This window comes from Oncorhynchus gorbuscha, unplaced genomic scaffold (assembly GCF_021184085.1).
Source record: "Oncorhynchus gorbuscha isolate QuinsamMale2020 ecotype Even-year unplaced genomic scaffold, OgorEven_v1.0 Un_scaffold_2362, whole genome shotgun sequence".
NCBI classification, from domain to species: Eukaryota; Metazoa; Chordata; class Actinopteri; order Salmoniformes; family Salmonidae; genus Oncorhynchus; species Oncorhynchus gorbuscha.
This window is the reverse complement of record NW_025746898.1, coordinates 57,501-77,131: the sequence shown is the minus strand read 5'-3', so window position 1 is coordinate 77,131 and position 19,631 is coordinate 57,501. Positions and strand designations below refer to the sequence as shown.

The 19,631-nt window shown below is 41.2% G+C and overlaps 1 pseudogene; it reads left to right on the top strand.

Annotated features, from left to right (window-relative positions):
• The first annotated feature begins 3,014 nt into the window (after window positions 1-3,014).
• The window catches only part of LOC124025704, a 22,267-nt pseudogene continuing 5,650 nt past the window's right edge, over window positions 3,015-19,631 (top strand).

Sequence of the window (19,631 nt, the reverse complement as noted above, 5' to 3'; positions counted from 1 at the left end):
TGGACCGTTCACCTTGGCATAAGGAAGCCAGGGCCCTAGAAGCCTCCTCACCAAAAACTGAACGGTCAAAAACCCGAATCATCTCCTCTTTAAAGTTCTGGAATCTGTTAGAGCAATCAGCCCTTGCCTCCCAGATAGCTGTGCCCCATTCTCGAGCCCGGCCAGTAAGGAGTGAAATGACGAAAGCAACCCGAGCTCTCTCTCTAGAGTATGTGTGGGGTTGGAGAGAGAACACAATCTCACACTGCGTGAGAAAGGAGCGGCACTCAGTGGGCTGCCCGGAGTAGCAAGGTGGGTTATTAACCCTGGGTTCAGGAGGCTCGGCAGGCCAGGGAGTAACAGGTGGCACGAGACGTAGACTCTGGAACTGTCCAGAGAGGTCGGAAACCTGAGCGGCCAGGTTCTCCACGGCATGGCGAGCAGCAGACAATTCCTGCTCGTGTCTGCCGAGCATGGCTCCTTGGATCTCGACGGCAGTGTAACGAGCGTCTGAAGTCGCTGGGTCCATTCTTTGATCGGTTCCTTCTGTTATGCAGGTGAAGGAGGACCCAAACGCGACTTAACAGAAACAGAGTTTATTAATGCTCAAAACCGAATAACTGAAATCCTCTAGATAGTAGAGGGGAAAACAACTGGAGAAGCGGCCACAGACTGCAGGTCGCTTCGGGTAGGCGCAGGCCGTAGTCAACTGAGACACCTGCTCACACGCAGCGTCTGAAGAAGGCACAAAACACGACAGGACAGGGTGATACACAATCACGGCAAAAAACACGACAGGACAGGGCGAAACGCAATTACAGCATGGAATACAAAACAAGGAACCGATGGAACAGGAACGGATCACAAAGGAATAAATAGGGAGTCTAATCAGGGGAAAGGATCGGGAACAGGTGTGGAAAGACTAAATGATGATTAGGGGAATAGGAACAGCTGGGAGCAGGAACGGAACGACAGAGAGAAGAGAGAGCGAGAGAGTGAGAGAGGGAGGGGGAGAGAGAAGGATAGAACCAAACAAGACCAGCAGAGGGAAACGAATAGCATGGGGAGCACAGGGACAAGACATGACAATGAATGACAAACATGACACAATGTAATTCCACGGAAACAGAATGATGCTGAGACTCAATGTAATTCCACGGAAACAGAATTATGCTGAGACTCAATGTAATTCCACGGTAACATAATGACATAATGATGCTGAGACTCAATGTAATTCCACGGTAACAGAATGATGCTGAGACTCAATGTAATTCCACGGTAACAGAATGATGCTGAGACTCAATGTAATTCCACAGTAACATAATGACATAATGATGCTGAGACTCAATGTAATTCCACGGTAACAGAATGGTCTTTGAGCAGTTAAAAAATATATGCTTATTTTGGGAGAGTTGTCATTTAACAATTTGGGTTATAAAATGACGCCAGTTGGTGCTTTTGGGGTTAAAAAAGCTTTTAAGATGATTGAGGGCAATTCCACGATAACAGACTGGTGCTGAGACTCAATGTAATTCCACGATAACAGAATGGTGCTGAGACTCAATGTAATTCCACGGTAACAGAATGACATAATGATGCTGAGACTCAATGTAATTCCACGGTAACAGAATGGTGCTGAGACTCAATGTAATTCCACGGTAACAGAATGGTACTGAGACTCAATGTAATTCCACGGTAACAGAATGGTGCTGAGACTCAATGTAATTCCACGGAAACAGAATGATGCTGAGACTCAATGTAATTCCACGGAAACAGAATTATGCTGAGACTCAATGTAATTCCACGGTAACATAATGACATAATGATGCTGAGACTCAATGTAATTCCACGGTAACAGAATGATGCTGAGACTCAATGTAATTCCACGGTAACAGAATGATGCTGAGACTCAATGTAATTCCACAGTAACATAATGACATAATGATGCTGAGACTCAATGTAATTCCACGGTAACAGAATGGTGCTGAGACTCAATGTAATTCCACGGTAACAGAATGGTGCTGAGACTCAATGTAATTCCACAGTTTTTTTTTTTACTGGGCAAGTCAGTTACTTAAGAACAAATTCTTATTTTCAATGACGGCCTAGAAACAGTGGGTTAACTGTCTTGTTCAGGGGCAGAACAGGGGGTTTGAACTTGCACCCTTCCAGTTACTAGTCTAACGCTCTAACCACTAGGCTACCCTGCCGCCCCGTAATTCCACAGTAACAGAATAAGAAAAGTTCAACAAACCATACAACTTTATGCACAAGGACAGCTTTTAACAACTTCCACAGAAGTTGGCAAAAAAACACGTTTATTTGAACAGTGCAGATGCAGCGTCATGGTTGAGACTCCATATTCCTCTTAGTAGTACCTGCAGCATGATGTACTACAATACCCATAATGCCCTGTATACAGTACTGACTCACTCATGATCTACTACAATACCCATAATGCCCTGTATACAGTACTGACTCACTCATGATCTACTACAATACCCATAATGCCCTGTATACAGTACTGACTCACTCATGATGTACTACAATACCCATAATGCCCTGTATACAGTACTGACTCACTCATGATCTACTACAATACCCATAATGCCCTGTATAAAGTACTGACTCACTCATGATCTACTACAATACCCATAATGCCCTGTATACAGTACTGACTCACTCATGATGTACTACAATACCCATAATGCCCTGTATACAGTACTGACTCACTCATGATCTACTACAATACCCATAATGCCCTGTATAAAGTACTGACTCACTCATGATCGACTACAATACCCATAATGCCCTGTATACAGTACTGACTCACTCATGATCTACTACAATACCCATAATGCCCTGTATACAGAACTGACTCACTCATGATCTACTACAATACCCATAATGCCCTGTATACAGTACTGACTCACTCATGATGTACTACAATACCCATAATGCCCTGTATACAGTACTGACTCACTCATGATCTACTACAATACCCATAATGCCCTGTATACAGTACAGACTCACTCATGATCTACTACAATACCCATAATGCCCTGTATACAGTACTGATTGTTCCTGTCCCTCTGCTCCTTCTTACAGGAGAACCCGTTCAGAAACCGCATCGTGGAAGTCTTCTCTGAGGACGGACAAGGCAACTTGAGCTTCAATGACTTTGTAGACATGTTCTCTGCTCTCTGCGAAACGGCTCCACGAGAACTGAAGACCATATACGCTTTTAAAATCTATGGTTAGTACTGGTTAGTACTGGTTAGTACTGGTTAGTACTGAGTAGACTAGTATGTCTCCTATGGTTAGTACTGAGTAGACTAGTATGTCTCCTATGGTTAGTACTGGTTAGTACTGGTTAGTACTGGTTAGTACTGGTTAGTACTGAGTAGACTAGTATGTCTCCTATGGTTAGTACTGAGTAGACTAGTATGTCTCCTATGGTTAGTACTGGTTAGTACTGAGTAGACTAGTATGTCTCCTATGGTTAGTACTGGTTAGTACTGGTTAGTACTGAGTAGACTAGTATGTCTCCTATGGTTAGTACTGGTTAGTACTGGTTAGTACTGAGTAGACTAGTATGTCTCCTATGGTTAGTACTGGTTAGTACTGAGTAGACTAGTATGTCTCCTATGGTTAGTACTGGTTAGTACTGTGTAGACTAGTATGTATCCTATGGTTAGTACTGGTTAGTACTGAGTAGACTAGTATGTCTCCTATGGTTAGTACTGGTTAGTACTGAGTAGACTAGTATGTCTCCTATGGTTAGTACTGGTTAGTACTGTGTAGACTAGTATGTATCCTATGGTTAGTACTGGTTAGTACTGAGTAGACTAGTATGTCTCCTATGGTTAGTACTGGTTAGTACTGTGTAGACTAGTATGTCTCCTATGGTTAGTACTGGTTAGTACTGTGTAGACTAGTATGTCTCCTATGGTTAGTACTGGTTAGTACTGAGTAGACTAGTATGTCTCCTATGGTTAGTACTGGTTAGTACTGAGTAGACTAGTATGTCTCCTATGGTTAGTACTGGTTAGTACTGAGTAGACTAGTATGTCTCCTATGGTTAGTACTGGTTAGTACTGGTTAGTACTGTGTAGACTAGTATGTCTCCTATGGTTAGTACTGGTTAGTACTGAGTAGACTAGTATGTCTCCTATGGTTAGTACTGGTTAGTACTGAGTAGACTAGTATGTCTCCTATGGTTAGTACTGAGTAGACTAGTATGTCTCCTATGGTTAGTACTGGTTAGTACTGGTTAGTACTGAGTAGACTAGTATGTCTCCTATGGTTAGTACTGAGTAGACTAGTATGTGTCCTATGGTTAGTACTGGTTAGTACTGAGTAGACTAGTATGTCTCCTATGGTTAGTACTGGTTAGTACTGGTTTGTACTGAGTAGACTAGTATGTCTCCTATGGTTAGTACTGGTTAGTACTGGTTAGTACTGTGTAGACTAGTATGTCTCTTATGGATAGTACTGGTTAGTACTGAGTAGACTAGTATGTCTCCTATGGTTAGTACTGGTTAGTACTGGTTAGTACTGAGTAGACTAGTATGTCTCTTATGGATAGTACTGGTTAGTACTGAGTAGACTAGTATGTCTCCTATGGTTAGTACTGGTTAGTACTGTGTAGACTAGTATGTCTCCTATGGTTAGTACTGGTTAGTACTGGTTAGTACTGAGTAGACTAGTATGTCTCTTATGGATAGTACTGGTTAGTACTGAGTAGACTAGTATGTCTCCTATGGGTAGTACAGGTTAGTACTGTGTAGACTAGTATGTGTCCTATGGTTAGTACTGGTTAGTACTGAGTAGACTAGTATGTGTCCTATGGTTAGTACTGGTTAGTACTGGTTAGTACTGGTTAGTACTGAGTAGACTAGTATGTCTCCTATGGTTAGTACTGGTTAGTACTGTGTAGACTAGTATGTCTCCTATGGGTAGTACTGGTTAGTACTGGTTAGTACTGGTTAGTACTGAGTAGACTAGTATGTCTCCTATGGTTAGTACTGGTTAGTACTGTGTAGACTAGTATGTCTCCTGTGGGTAGTACAGGTTAGTACTGTGTAGACTAGTATGTGTCCTATGGTTAGTACTGGTTAGTACTGAGTAGACTAGTATGTGTCCTATGGTTAGTACTGGTTAGTACTGAGTAGACTAGTATGTGTCCTATGGTTAGTACTGGTTAGTACTGAGTAGACTAGTATGTCTCCTATGGTTAGTACTGGTTAGCACTGAGTAGACTAGCATGTCTTCTATGGTTAGTACTGGTTAGTACTGGTTAGTACTGTGTAGACTAGTATGTCTCCTATGGTTAGTACTGGTTAGTACTGAGTAGACTAGTATGTCTTCTATGGTTAGTACTGAGTAGACTAGTATGTCTCCTATGGTTAGTACTGGTTAGTACTGTGTAGACTAGTATGTCTCCTATGGTTAGTACTGGTTAGTACTGGTTAGTACTGGTTAGTACTGTGTAGACTAGCATGTCTTCTATGGTTAGTACTGGTTAGTACTGGTTAGTACTGTGTAGACTAGTATGTCTCCTATGGTTAGTACTGGTTAGTACTGGTTAGTACTGAGTAGACTAGTATGTCTCCTATGGAGTCACTGATGAGAGTGTGTTTATTCTGTCTGTCTGTCTGTCTGTCTGTCTGTCTGTCTGTCTGTCTGTCTGTCTGTCTGTCTGTCTGTCTGTCTGTCTGTCTGTCTGTCTGTCTGTCTGTCTGTCTGTCTGTCTGTCTGTCTGTCTGTCTGTCTGTCTGTCTGTCTGTCTGTCTGTGTGTGTGTGTGTGTGTGTGTGTGTGTGTGTGTGTGTGTGTGTGTGTGTGTGTGTGTGTGTGTGTGTGTGTGTGTGTGTGTGTGTGTGTGTGTGTGTGTGTGTGTGTGTGTGTGTGTGTGTGTGTGTGTGTGTGTGTGTGTGTGTGTGTGTCTGTGTGTGTGTGTGTGTGTGTGTCTGTGTGTGTGTGTGTCTGTCTGTCTGTCTGTCTGTCTGTCTGTCTGTCTGTCTGTCTGTCTGTCTGTCTGTCTGTCTGTGTGTGTCTGTCTGTCTGTCTGTCTGTCTGTCTGTCTGTGTGTGTGTGTGTGTGTGTGTGTGTGTGTGTGTGTGTGTGTGTGTGTGTGTCTGTCTGATGACAACTAGGACTCTGACTCATATTTACTCTGTTTTATCTTGCTTATTTAGTTACTTATTTAGTTATTTGGTTACTTATTTAGTTATTTATTTAGTTATTTAGTTATTTAGTTACTTATTTAGTTACTTATTTAGTTATTTACTTATTTAGTTATTTAGTTACTTATTTAGTTATTTAGTTACTTATTTAGTTATTTAGTTATTTAGTAACTTATTTAGTTACTTATTTAGTTATTTACTTATTTAGTTATTTATTTACTTATTTAGTTATTTATTTACTTATTTAGTTATTTAGTTACTTATTTAGTTATTTATGTACTTATTTAGTTATTTATTTACTTATTTAGTTACTTATTTAGTTATTTATTTACTTATTTAGTTACTTATTTACTTATTTAGTTATTTAGTTACTTATTTAGTTACTTATTTAGTTATTTAGTTACTTATTTAGTTATTTAGTTACTTATTTAGTTATTTAGTTACTTATTTAGTTATTTGGTTACTTATTTAGTTATTTAGTAACTTATTTAGTTATTTATTTAGTTATTTAGTTACTTATTTAGTTACTTATTTAGTTATTTATTTACTTATTTAGTTATTTATTTACTTGTTTAGTTATTTAGGTACTTATTTAGTTATTTAGTAACTTATTTAGTTATTTAGTAACTTATTTAGTTACTTATTTAGTTATCTAGTAACTTATTTAGTTACTTATTTAGTTATCTAGTAACTTATTTAGTTATTTATTTACTTATTTAGTTATTTATTTAGTTATCTAGTAACTTATTTAGTTATTTATGTACTTATTTAGTTATTTATTTAGTTATTTAGTTACTTATTTAGTTATTTAGTTACTTATTTAGTTATTTAGTAACTTATTTAGTTATTTAGTTACTTATTTAGTTATTTAGAAACTTATTTAGTTATTTAGTAACTTATTTAGTTATTTAGTAACTTATTTAGTTATTTAGTTACTTATTTAGTTATTTAGTTACTTAGTTAGTTATTTGGTTACTTATTTAGTTATTTAGTTACTTATTTAGTTATTTAGTTACTTATTTAGTTATCTAGTAACTTATTTAGTTATTTATTTAGTTATTTAGTTATTTAGTTACTTATTTAGTTACTTATTTCGTTATTTGGTTACTTATTTAGTTATTTATTTAGTTATTTAGTTATTTAGTAATTTATTTAGTTATTTAGTTACTTATTTAGTTACTTATTTAGTTATTTATTTACTTATTTAGTTATTTATTTACTTATTTAGTTATTTATTTACTTATTTAGTTATTTAGTTACTTATTTAGTTATTTAGTAACTTATTTAGTTATTTAGTAACTTATTTAGTTATTTAGTAACTTATTTAGTTACTTATTTAGTTATCTAGTAACTTATTTAGTTACTTATTTAGTTATCTAGTAACTTATTTAGTTATGTATTTACTTATTTAGTTATTTATTTAGTTATCTAGTAACTTATTTAGTTATTTATGTACTTATTTAGTTATTTATTTAGTTACTTATTTAGTTACTTATTTAGTTATTTAGTAACTTATTTAGTTATTTAGTAACTTATTTAGTTATTTAGTTACTTATTTAGTTATTTGGTTACTTATTTAGTTATTTAGTAACTTATTTAGTTATTTAGTTACTTATTTAGTTATTTAGTAACTTATTTAGTTATTTAGTAACTTATTTAGTTATTTAGTAACTTATTTAGTTATCTAGTAACTTATTTAGTTATCTAGTAACTTATTTAGTTATTTATTTAGTTATTTAGTTATTTAGTTACTTATTTAGTTACTTATTTAGTTATTTGGTTACTTATTTAGTTATTTATTTACTTATTTAGTTATTTAGTAACGTATTTAGTTATTTAGTTACTTATTTAGTTATTTGGTTACTTATTTAGTTATTTATTTACTTATTTAGTTATTTAGTAACTTATTTAGTTATTTAGTTACTTATTTAGTTATTTGGTTACTTATTTAGTTATTTATTTACTTATTTAGTTATTTAGTAACTTATTTAGTTATTTAGTAACTTATTTAGTTATTTGTTTACTTATTTAGTTATTTATTTACTTATTTAGTTATTTAGTAACTTATTTAGTTATTTAGTTACTTATTTAGTTATTTAGTTATTTAGTAACTTATTTAGTTACTTATTTAGTTATTTATTTACTTATTTAGTTATTTATTTACTTGTTTAGTTATTTAGTTACTTATTTAGTTATTTAGTAACTTATTTAGTTATTTAGTAACTTATTTAGTTACTTATTTAGTTATCTAGTAACTTATCTAGTTACTTATTTAGTTATCTAGTAACTTATTTAGTTATTTAGTTACTTATTTAGTTATTTATTTAGTTATCTAGTAACTTATTTAGTTATTTATGTACTTATTTAGTTATTTATTTAGTTATTTAGTTACTTATTTAGTTACTTATTTAGTTATTTAGTTACTTATTTAGTTATTTAGTAACTTATTTAGTTATTTAGTTATTTAGTAACTTATTTAGTTATTTAGTTACTTATTTAGTTATTTAGTTACTTATTTAGTTATTTAGTTACTTATTTAGTTATCTAGTAACTTATTTAGTTATTTATTTATTTAGTTAGTTATTTAGTTACTTATTTAGTTACTTATTTGGTTATTTGGTTACTTATTTCGTTATTTATTTATTTATTTAGTTATTTAGTAACTTATTTAGTTATTTAGTTACTTATTTAGTTACTTATTTAGTTATTTATTTACTTATTTAGTTATTTATTTACTTATTTAGTTATTTATTTACTTATTTAGTTATTTAGTTACTTATTTAGTTATTTAGTTACTTATTTAGTTATTTAGTAACTTATTTAGTTATTTAGTTACTTATTTCGTTATCTAGTAACTTATTTAGTTATTTAGTTACTTATTTAGTTATTTAGTAACTTATTTAGGCTTTTTGAATTTCTTGTGGAACATAGGCCATCAGCAAACTGCATCCAACCCGGTCCTTCTGTAGCTCAGTTGGTAGAGCATGGCGCTTGTAACGCCAGGGTAGTGGGTTCGATTCCCGGGACCACCCATACGTAGAATGTATGCACACATGACTGTAAGTCGCTTTGGATAAAAGCGTCCGCTAAATGGCATATTTCATTTCATTTCATTTTCATTTCATTTCATTAAAACAAGTTTTGAATCTCGTCATTTCTCCCATTTTAAATCAAATCAAATCAAATCTCTTCGTCTCATTTTGAATCTCTTTTCCTCTTTCCTGCGTGTCAGATTTTAACGTGGATAACTTCCTGTGTAAGGAGGATCTGGAGAAGACGTTGAACCGGCTGACTAAAGGAGAGCTGACCCCTGAAGAGGTCAATCTGGTCTGTAGCAAGGCCATGGAGGAGGCTGACCTCGACGGGGACAGCAAGCTCTCCTTCTCGGACTTCGAGAACATGATCTCTAAAGCTCCAGACTTTCTAAGGTACGATGTCATGGATGTGGTCTGGTGTGTCAGGCTAGTGTATAATGTCTGGTGTGTCAGGCTAGTGTGTAATGTCTGGTGTGTCAGGCTATAATGTCTGGTGTGTCAGGCTAGTGTGTAATAACATGGAGGTGGAGATAACTTCTACTGCCTTATATAATTCTGCTTTCAGACAAAGATAACTTATACTGCCTTATATAATTCTGCTTTCAGACAAAGATAACTTCTACTGCCTTATATAATTCTGCTTTCAGACAAAGATAACTTCTGCTACCCTATATAATGCTGCTTTCAGACAAAGATAACTTCTACTACACTATATAATGCTGCTTTCAGACAAAGATCACTTCTGCTGGCCTATGTAATGCTGCTTTCAGACAAAGATAACTTCTGCTGTTCTGCATGATGCTGCTTTCAGACAAAGATAACTTCTACTGGCCTATATAATGCTGCTTTCAGACAAAGATAACTTCTGCTACCCTATATAATGCTGCTTTCAGACAAAGATAACTTCTGCTGCCCTATATAATGTTGCTTTCAGACAAAGATAACTTCTGCTGTTCTGCATGATGCTGATTTCAGACAAAGATAACTTCTGCTACCCTATATAATGCTGCTTTCAGACAAAGATAACTTCTGCTGCTCTATATAATGCTGCTTTCAGACAAAGATAACTTCTGCTGCTCTATATAATGCTGCTTTCAGACAAAGATAACTTCTGCTGCTCTGCATGATGCTGCTTTCAGACCGAGATTAAACACAGAGAGAGAGAACCAATAGTGCTTGATCAGAGCCTTTTTACTGCTGACCAATCAATCTATCAACAGTATTGTAAATCGTTTTCATTTGAGAGCCCAAACCAGGCGGAAAGAACCGGCTAGTAAAAACCTCTCCCATTCCAGAGAGCTTGATTTAGCTGGCCAATGATATGGCCCGTAAATCTGCCAATCACACGGGGCGGCTGTAGATTGGCTTGAACTCTTCCTGGTTTCCATGGTTTTTGGTTGGAGCGTGTTGTCGTGGCAACCAGGTCAGGCCTTTGGCAGGACGCTGCTGCCTGTGACCAGAGACAGTGACAGATAAAACGCGATGGCCCTGTAAGACATAAATAGAGATAAACAACAACATGTCTCTCTCCTCCTGTAACAGGTGCCTGGCGAGTGAATGTTGTTATCCTCTCTAGGGTAGGTGAGACGCTAGCGTCAAAAAATACTAAAAAATACTTCACTTCTTGAAAATATATGTGTTATACATCAAAATAAAGCTTAACTTCTTGTTAATCCAGCCACTGTGTCAGATTTCAAAAAGGCTTTACGGCGAAAGCAAACCATGCAATGTTGTTATCCTCTCTAGGGTAGGTGGGACGCAAGCGTCAAAAATACTCAATTAAAATATTTAACATTCTTGAAAATATATGTGTTATACATCAAAATAAAGCTTAACTTCTTGTTAATCCGGCCACTGTGTCAGATTTCAAAAAGGCTTTACGGCGAAAGCAAACCACGCGTTTATCTGAGGACAGCGCCCAGCATACAAACACATGAAAATCATATTTCAACCAGGCAGGTGCACCACAAAAGTCTGAAATAGCGATATAATTAATGCCTTACCTTTAAAAAATATATATATATATACAAAAGTGAAAAGATATTAGACAACGATAGGACAAAGTGACAGTATCAGACGAACGTAACAAAAATAAATTATAATTATATAAACAAACATACAATAATAAAAAATAAAAAAAATAACGAGACATTGGATCACCTGCCGTAGGCTACATGTTATACATTATAATGTGAAACATTATTACATTTACATTTAAGTCATTTAGCAGACGCTCTTATCCAGAGCGACTTACAAATTGGTGCATTCACCTTATGACATCCAGTGGAACAGCCACTTTACAATAGTGCATCTACATATTTTAAGGGGGGGGGGTGAGAAGGATTACTTTATCCTATCCTAGGTATTCCTTAAAGAGGTGGGGTTTCAGGTGTCTCCGGAAGGTGGTGATTGACTCCGCTGTCCTGGCGTCGTGAGGGAGTTTGTTCCACCATTGGGGAGCCAGAGCAGCGAACAGTTTTGACTGGGCTGAGCGGGAACTGTACTTCCTCAGTGGTAGGGAGGCGAGCAGGCCAGAGGTGGATGAACGCAGTGCCCTTATTTGGGTGTAGGGCCTGATCAGAGCCTGGAGGTACTGAGGTGCCGTTCCCCTCACAGCTCCGTAGGCAAGCACCATGGTCTTGTAGCGGATGCGAGCTTCAACTGGAAGCCAGTGGAGAGAGCGGAGGAGCGGGGTGACGTGAGAGAACTTGGGAAGGTTGAACACCAGACGGGCTGCGGCGTTCTGGATGAGTTGTAGGGGTTTAATGGCACAGGCAGGGAGCCCAGCCAACAGCGAGTTGCAGTAATCCAGACGGGAGATGACAAGTGCCTGGATAAGGACCTGTGCCGCTTCCTGTGTGAGGCAGGGTCGTACTCTGCGGATGTTGTAGAGCATGAACCTACAGGAACGGGCCACCGCCTTGATGTTAGTTGAGAACGACAGGGTGTTGTCCAGGATCACGCCAAGGTTCTTAGCGCTCTGGGAGGAGGACACAATGGAGTTGTCAACCGTGATGGCGAGATCATGGAACGGGCAGTCCTTCCCCGGGAGGAAGAGCAGCTCCGTCTTGCCGAAGTTCAGCTTGAGGTGGTGATCCGTCATCCACACTGATATGTCTGCCAGACATGCAGAGATGCGATTCGCCACCTGGTCATCAGAAGGGGAAAGGAGAAGATTAATTGTGTGTCGTCTGCATAGCAATGATAGGAGAGACCATGTGAGGTTATGACAGAGCCAAGTGACTTGGTGTATAGCGAGAATAGGAGAGGGCCTAGAACAGAGCCCTGGGGGACACCAGTGGTGAGAGCGCATGGTGAGGAGACAGATTCTCGCCACGCCACCTGGTAGGGAGCGACCTGTCAGGTAGGACGCAATCCAAGCGTGGGCCACGCCGGAGATGCCCAACTCGGAGAGGGTGGAGAGGAGGATCTGATGGTTCACAGTATCGAAGGCAGCCGATAGGTCTAGAAGGATGAGAGCAGAGGAGAGAGAGTTAGCTTTAGCGGTGCGGAGCGCCTCCGTGATACAGAGAAGAGCAGTCTCAGTTGAATGACTAGTCTTGAAACCTGACTGATTTGGATCAAGAAGGTCATTCTGAGAGAGATAGCAGGAGAGCTGACCAAGGACGGCACGTTCAAGAGTTTTGGAGAGAAAAGAAAGAAGGGATACTGGTCTGTAGTTGTTGACATCTGAGGGATCGAGTGTAGGTTTTTCAGAAGGGGTGCAACTCTCGCTCTCTTGAAGACGGAAGGGACGTAGCCAGCGGTCAGGGATAAGTTGATGAGCGAGGTGAGGTAAGGGAGAAGGTCTCCGGAAATGGTCTGGAGAAGAGAGGAGGGGATAGGGTCAAGCGGGCAGGTTGTTGGGCGGCCGGCCGTCACAAGACGCGAGATTTCATCTGGAGAGAGAGGGAGAAAGAGGTCAGAGCACAGGGTAGGGCACTGTGAGCAGAACCAGCGGTGTCGTTTGACTTAGCAAACGAGGATCGGATGTCGTCGACCTTCTTTTCAAAATGGTTGACGAAGTCATCTGCAGAGAGGGAGGAGGGGGGGGAGGGGGAGGAGGATTCAGGAGGGAGGAGAAGGTGGCAAAGAGCTTCCTAGGGTTAGAGGCAGATGCTTGGAATTTAGAGTGGTAGAAAGTGGCTTTAGCAGCAGAGACAGAGGAGGAAAATGTAGAGAGGAGGGAGTGAAAGGATGCCAGGTCCGCAGGGAGGCGAGTTTTCCTCCATTTCCGCTCGGCTGCCCGGAGCCCTGTTCTGTGAGCTCGCAATGAGTCGTCAAGCCACGGAGCGGGAGGGGAGGACCGAGCCGGCCTGGAAGATAGGGGACATAGAGAGTCAAAGGATGCAGAAAGGGAGGAGAGGAGGGTTGAGGAGGCAGAATCAGGAGATAGGTTGGAGAAGGTTTGAGCAGAGGGAAGAGATGATAGGATGGAAGAGGAGAGAGTAGCGGGGGAGAGAGAGCGAAGGTTGGGACGGCGCGATACCATCCGAGTAGGGGCAGTGTGGGAAGTGTTGGATGAGAGCGAGAGGGAAAAGGATACAAGGTAGTGGTCGGAGACTTGGAGGGGAGTTGCAATGAGGTTAGTGGAAAAACAGCATCTAGTAAAGATGAGGTCGAGCGTATTGCCTGCCTTGTGAGTAGGGGGGAAGGTGAGAGGGTGAGGTCAAAAGAGAGAGGAGTGGAAAGAAGGAGGCAGAGAGGAATGAGTCAAAGGTAGACGTGGGGAGGTTAAAGTCGCCCAGAACTGTGAGAGGTGAGCCATCCTCAGGAAAGGAGCTTATCAAGGCATCAAGCTCATTGATGAACTCTCCGAGGGGACCTGGAGGGCGATAAATGATAAGGATGTTAAGCTTGAAAGGGCTGGTAACTGTGACAGCATGAAATTCAAAGGAGGCGATAGACAGATGGGTAAGGGGAGAAAGAGAGAATGACCACTTGGGAGAGATAAGGATCCCGATGCCACCACCCCGCTGACCAGAAGCTCTCGGGGTGTGCGAGAACACGTGGGCGGACGAAGAGAGAGCAGTAGGAGTAGCAGTGTTATCTGTGGTGATCCATGTTTCTGTCAGTGCCAAGAAGTCGAGGGACTGGAGGGAGGCATAGGCTGAGATGAACTCTGCCTTGTTGGCTGCAGATCGGCAGTTCCAGAGGCTACCGGAGACCTGGAACTCCACGTGGGTCGTGCGCGCTGGGATCACCAGATTAGGGTGGCAGCGGCCACGCGGTGTGGAGCGTTTGTATGGTCTGTGCAGAGAGGAGAGAACAGGGATAGACAGACACATAGTTGACAGGCTACAGAAGAGGCTACGCTAATGCAAGGAGATTGGAATGACAAGTGGACTACACGTCTCAAATGTTCAGAAAGTTAAGCTTACGTAGCAAGAATCTTATTGACTAAAATAATTAAAATGATACAGTACTGCTGAAGTAGGCTAGCTGGCAGTGGCTGCGTTGTTGACTTTGTAGGCTAGCTGGCAGTGGCTGCGTTGTTGACACTACACTAATCAAGTTGTTCCGTTGAGTGTAATAGTTTCTACAGTGCTGCTATTCGGGGGCTAGCTGGCTAGCTAGCAGTGTTGATTACGTTACGTTGCGTTAAAAGAACGACAACAATTATCTTTGATACACAGACGGCTATGTAGCTAGCTATGTAGCTAGCTACGATCAAACAAATCAAACCGTTGTGCTGTAATGAAATGAAATGAAAAATGTGATACTACCTGTGGAGCGAAGCGGAATGCGACCGGGTTGTTGAGTGCGGAAGTTCTATTCAGTAGACGTTGGCTAGCTGTTGGCTAGCTAGCAGTGTCTCCTACGTTAAGGACGACAAATAGCTGGCTAGCTAACCTCAGTAAATTAAGATAATCACTCTAAGACTACACGCTCTAAACTACACAATTATCTTGGATACGAAGACAGCAAAGACAACTATGTAGCTAGCTAACACTACACTAATCAAGTCGTTCAGTTGAATGTAATAGTTTCTACAGTGCTGCTATTCGGTAGACGGTGGACGTATGCTAGCTGGCTAGCTGCTGGGCAGATAGCAGTGTAGACTACGTTAGGACGACGAAATACAAGTTGCAATAGAAGTGCTGACTGTTTCACTATGTTGTCCTCTTTCTTTTCCTTTTTCTTCTGTCCTTCTTTTGTCCTTATTTTGTCTTCCTTTCTTCTGTTAACTAGATATTTTTTGTTGTTATTCTTTGTAAGCTAGCTAGCTTCTTCCAGGAGAGTCCCTAGCAACTGCTTAGCAACAAGTAAACAATTCTGCTAGCAATTCAGCTAGCTAAGATAACTGTACAATTTTATGAAAAATAGTTAATTTTTCAAAAGCCTGTCTTTTTGGTTTGTTCCTTGTTTTGTCTTCTATTGAGTCTTGCAGTTTTCTCTTGATTTTTTTGATGTACTTCACTCTAAAAAACCATTATGTGAGGATTATATATAGATTCAATCAATGAGATGTGGGGGGAGATTCTCCATATAGTCAATAAAAGGTTGCCAAATTCTGTAAAATGTCTTTAACTTATTCCTCAAGCAGTAAGTGATTTTCTCCAAAGGGATACAACTATTAACTTCCCTTTGAAGATCTTCTTCTGTTGGAATATTCTGACTGGCCTGTCAGTATCTTTAGATTCACTGCTGAGGTGTGGAATACTCTGACTGGCCTGTCAGTATCTTTAGATTCACTGCTGAGGTGTGGAATACTCTGACTGGTCTGTCAGTATCTTTAGATTCACTGCTGAGGTGTGGAATACTCTGACTGGCCTGTCAGTATCTTTAGATTCACTGCTGAGGTGTGGAATACTCTGACTGGTCTGTCAGTATCTTTAGATTCACTGCTGAGGTGTGGAATACTCTGACTGGCCTGTCAGTATCTTTAGATTCACTGCTGAGGTGTGGAATACTCTGACTGGCCTGTCAGTATCTTTAGATTCACTGCTGAGGTGTGGAATACTCTGACTGGCTTGTCAGTATCTTTAGATTCACTGCTGAGGTGTGGAATACTCTGACTGGCCTGTCAGTATCTTTAGGTTCACTGCTGAGGTGTGGAATACTCTGACTGGCCTGTCAGTATCTTTAGATTCACTGCTGAGGTGTGGAATACTCTGACTGGCCTGTCAGTATCTTTAGATTCACTGCTGAGGTGTGGAATACTCTGACTGGCCCGTCAGTATCTTTAGATTCACTGCTGAGGTGTGGAATACTCTGACTGGCCTGTCAGTATCTTTAGATTCACTGCTGAGGTGTGGAATACTCTGACTGGCCTGTCAGTATCTTTAGATTCACTGCTGAGGTGTGGAATACTCTGACTGGCCTGTCAGTATCTTTAGATTCACTGCTGAGGTGTGGAATACTCTGACTGGCCTGTCAGTATCTTTACATTCACTGCTGAGGTGTGGAATACTCTGACTGGCCTGTCAGTATCTTTAGATTCACTGCTGAGGTGTGGAATACTCTGACTGGCCTGTCAGTATCTTTAGATTCACTGCTGAGGTGTGGAATACTCTGACTGGCCTGTCAGTATCTTTAGATTCACTGCTGAGGTGTGGAATACTCTGACTGGCCTGTCAGTATCTTTAGATTCACTGCTGAGGTGTGGAATACTCTGACTGGCCTGATGCCCTGTTAGAATGGAGGAGGCTGTGGATCTGTTGGTAACCTCTTCCCCGTACAGACCCTTGGATCCTGCTGGATTTAATGGTTCATGGCCATCTCCCCAGCCCATTAGATGTAATGGATTCATGGCCATCTCCCCAGCCCATTAGATGTAATGGAGTCATGGCCGTCTCCCCAGCCCATTAGATGTAATGGATTCATGGCCGTCTCCCGAGCCCATTAGATGTAATGGATTCATGGCCATCTCCCCAGCCCATTAGATGTAATGGATTCATGGCCATCTCCCCAGCCCATTAGATGTAATGGATTCATGGCCGTCTCCCCAGCCCATTAGATGTAATGGAGTCATGGCCGTCTCCCCAGCCCATTAGATGTAATGGAGTCATGGCCATCTCCCCAGCCCATTAGATGTAATGGATTCATGGCCATCTCCCCAGCCCAATAGATGTAATGGAGTCATGGCCATCTCCCCAGCCCATTAGATGTAATGGAGTCATGGCCGTCTCCCCAGCCCATTAGATGTAATGGAGTCATGGCCGTCTCCCCAGCCCATTAGATGTAATGGATTCATGGCCATCTCCCCAGCCCATTAGATGTAATGGATTCATGGCCGTCTCCCCAGCCCATTAGATGTAATGGAGTCATGGCCGTCTCCCCAGCCCATTAGATGTAATGGAGTCATGGCCATCTCCCCAGCCCATTAGATGTAATGGATTCATGGCCATCTCCCCAGCCCAATAGATGTAATGGAGTCATGGCCATCTCCCCAGCCCATTAGATGTAATGGAGTCATGGCCGTCTCCCCAGCCCATTAGATGTAATGGATTCATGGCCATCTCCCCAGCCCATTAGATGTAATGGAGTCATGGCCGTCTCCCCAGCCCATTAGATGTAATGGATTCATGGCCATCTCCCTAGACCATTAGATGTAATGGATTCATGGCCATCTCCCCAGACCATTAGATGTAATGGAGTCATGGCCGTCTCCCCAGACCATTAGATGTAATGGAGTCATGGCCGTCTCCCCAGCCCATTAGATGTAATGGATTCATGGCCATCTCCCCAGCCCATTAGATGTAATGGAGTCATGGCCGTCTCCCCAGCCCATTAGATGTAATGGAGTCATGGCCATCTCCCCAGCCCATTAGATGTAATGGAGTCATGGCCGTCTCCCCAGCCCATTAGATGTAATGGATTCATGGCCATCTCCCCAGCCCAATAGATGTAATGGAGTCATGGCCATCTCCCCAGCCCATTAGATGTAATGGAGTCATGGCCGTCTCCCCAGCCCATTAGATGTAATGGAGTCATGGCCATCTCCCCAGCCCATTAGATGTAATGGAGTCATGGCCATCTCCCCAGCCCATTAGATGTAATGGAGTCATGGCCGTCTCCCCAGCCCATTAGATGTAATGGAGTCATGGCCATCTCCCCAGCCCAATAGATGTAATGGAGTCATGGCCATCTCCCCAGCCCATTAGATGTAATGGATTCATGGCCGTCTCCCCAGCCCATTAGATGTAATGGATTCATGGCCGTCTCCCCAGCCCATTAGATGTAATGGATTCATGGCCATCTCCCTAGACCATTAGATGTAATGGATTCATGGCCATCTCCCCAGACCATTAGATGTAATGGAGTCATGGCCGTCTCCCCAGACCATTAGATGTAATGGAGTCATGGCCGTCTCCCCAGCCCATTAGATGTAATGGATTCATGGCCATCTCCCCAGCCCATTAGATGTAATGGAGTCATGGCCGTCTCCCCAGCCCATTAGATGTAATGGAGTCATGGCCATCTCCCCAGCCCATTAGATGTAATGGAGTCATGGCCATCTCCCCAGCCCATTAGATGTAATGGATTCATGGCCATCTCCCCAGCCCAATAGATGTAATGGAGTCATGGCCATCTCCCCAGCCCATTAGATGTAATGGAGTCATGGCCGTCTCCCCAGCCCATTAGATGTAATGGAGTCATGGCCGTCTCCCCAGCCCATTAGATGTAATGGATTCATGGCCATCTCCCCAGCCCATTAGATGTAATGGATTCATGGCCGTCTCCCCAGCCCATTAGATGTAATGGAGTCATGGCCGTCTCCCCAGCCCATTAGATGTAATGGAGTCATGGCCATCTCCCCAGCCCATTAGATGTAATGGATTCATGGCCATCTCCCCAGCCCAATAGATGTAATGGAGTCATGGCCATCTCCCCAGCCCATTAGATGTAATGGAGTCATGGCCGTCTCCCCAGCCCATTAGATGTAATGGATTCATGGCCATCTCCCCAGCCCATTAGATGTAATGGAGTCATGGCCGTCTCCCCAGCCCATTAGATGTAATGGATTCATGGCCGTCTCCCCAGCCCATTAGATGTAATGGATTCATGGCCATCTCCCCAGACCATTAGATGTAATGGAGTCATGGCCGTCTCCCCAGACCATTAGATGTAATGGATTCATGGCCGTCTCCCCAGACCATTAGATGTAATGGATTCATGGCCATCTCCCTAGACCATTAGATGTAATGGATTCATGGCCATCTCCCCAGACCATTAGATGTAATGGAGTCATGGCCGTCTCCCCAGACCATTAGATGTAATGGAGTCATGGCCGTCTCCCCAGCCCATTAGATGTAATGGATTCATGGCCATCTCCCCAGCCCATTAGATGTAATGGAGTCATGGCCGTCTCCCCAGCCCATTAGATGTAATGGAGTCATGGCCATCTCCCCAGCCCATTAGATGTAATGGAGTCATGGCCGTCTCCCCAGCCCATTAGATGTAATGGAGTCATGGCCATCTCCCCA